Here is a 2,225-nt window from a genome sequence, read left to right on the forward strand (position 1 = left end):
GCGAAGAGATTCCAAAGCCAGTTTCTGCTAAATTAAAAACAGCTTTTTCGTGTTTAAAGTTTACAATACGAAAAATAATTTTCCTTTCTTCCAGGGGGAGGGTGGGGGAGAGGAGGGAGGAGGAGGAGGAGGCAGAGGGAGGGGGAGAGGGCCTCAGAGAACATTCCACCGTTATGTACAAATCGATCTGGTTAGATACGGCACTGAACCCCTTCCCGACGCCCCCGCCCCGGCCCGGCACCCCTGACAGCTCATTGGGGACAAGATGTTCCGAGGTGTGAACTGATCCGGGGACTTGTAACTGGCAGAGGCTCCTCACTGCCCCCCTGCAGGGGTCACGCCTCCAGCACACGGAAGGGTTCTCTTTGGGGGAGCTCAGGTTGGGGGTGGGGGCTGGAATGTTCTAGAAGTCCCCGGAGGGTTTCAGTGCCCCCTGGCAGCAGCCCTGGGGCTCCTTCCAAGTTCCCAATCGCGTTCCTCTTTTGACACTGTCCCCTGCCCCCAACCTCACCCCAGGGCCCTGCTGGCCACTGCGCAGGGCTGCCTGGCCCATGGGTGAGGCGACTCACGCAGACCAGACCGCGTTTGGAAATCAATCCCAGAAGCCACCCCTCTCGGGTGGCTGTCCAAGAACTCGGGGTGTTCTCCACCAACACGCAACCAGTCAGTAGGGCTGTCCAGTGCAGGCCAGTTTGCAGGGAGGCCAGCCCCAAGATCAGGGGGTGTGGGGTTCTCGCAGCTTCTTTGCAAACCTGCCAGGCATTTCCCCTGCATAGCAACCCCCGGGGACCAGGGCTCCGGGCGTCACCTGATTCACACTCAGGTCCAAGGACAGAGACAAGGACAGGACCCGCTGTGGGCGGAGGGTTCCCTGGTGTTAGGGAGCCCAGCGACTTGGCAGGATCCTTTCCCCCCAGGGTGCCCCAGTCCCGGCTGGGTTCGCCTTCTCTCTTCTGGGCGCCAGAGTGGGAGTCCTGGCTGTGCTTCGCTGCACCCTGTCCTGGTGCCAAAGCCCCCCTCCCAGCCCCTTTCCAAGCCTGGCAAAGGTTGGGGTGTCGTAGAGGGCCCCCCATGCCAAGGCCCCCCTTTCTGCTCCTCTCCAAGCCTGGCAGAGGTCGGGGTGATGGAAAGAGCGCCCCCTCCGTGCCAAAGCCCCCTCCCAGCCCCTCTCCAAGCCTGGCAAGGATCGGGGTGATGGAGGGAGTCCCCATGCCAAAGCCCCCCTCCCAGCCCCTCTCCAAGCCTGACAGAGGTCGGGGTGACGGAGAGGGCCCCCCATGCCAAAGCCCCCCTCCTAGCTCCTAAGGCTGGCAAAGGTCAGGGCGTCGGAGAGGGCCCCCCATGCCAAAGCCCCCCTCCTAGCTCCTAAGGCTGGCAAAGGTCAGGGCGTCGGAGAGGGCCCCCCATGCCAAAGCCCCCCTCCTAGCTCCTAAGGCTGGCAAAGGTCAGGGCGTCGGAGAGGGCCCCCCATGCCAAAGCCCCCCTTCCAGCCCCTCTCCAAGCCCGGCAGAGGTCGGGGCGTTGGAGGGAGGCCCAAACACACACAGAGGACACACCGGGAGTCTGTCACCAATCAGGCCCGAGCTGCTTCAGCGCCGCGCTGGGACCGCTCAGACTTGTCACCATAACATTTTTATTAAATAAAGGGGAATATTAGGGAAGTCGGCGAAGGCATGAGGTTAATTCTTTCCACGGGGAGCGGGTCACAGAGACACGGCATCCATCGTCCGCAAGCAGCAACGGAGACACTTTAAGTTGTCCCGGGAGGACACATCTCGTTTATAAGAGAGCGGCGCTGGCTTCTTTAAATAAAAAAAATAAAAAATAAAAAAAAAAAAGGGAAAAAAATAATAAAACAGAACAAAAAAAGGTTTCGAGGTTGCGACTTCGAAACCAATGTGGCCTGAGAGGTCGGGAAGCCCTTGCAGAGACAAGGCCGCAGGACCTCCTCGGCAGGGTGGGCTCAAGGTTAGGAGTGGGTTGACTTCAAAATAGGACAGCAGGGCGGTGGGGGAGCAGGTGGCGAGAGGTTAAGGCGCTTGGATTTCCACAGGGTCGACCGCGGTTCAAGTCTCAGACCCGGCAACTTGAAACTCACACCGGGCGCGTGTGCGTGCGTGCCCAAGATCCCAGGAGGAGAATGGAGGAGAAGGGATTGCAGCGTGGCCATCCCCCCTGGGGGGGTGATTTCTCGCTTTCTGTCTCTCTGTCTCTCTGTCTCTCTC

Source organism: Tupaia chinensis, unplaced genomic scaffold (assembly GCF_000334495.1).
Source record: "Tupaia chinensis unplaced genomic scaffold, TupChi_1.0 Scaffold000201_1, whole genome shotgun sequence".
Classification (NCBI taxonomy): Eukaryota; Metazoa; Chordata; class Mammalia; order Scandentia; family Tupaiidae; genus Tupaia; species Tupaia belangeri.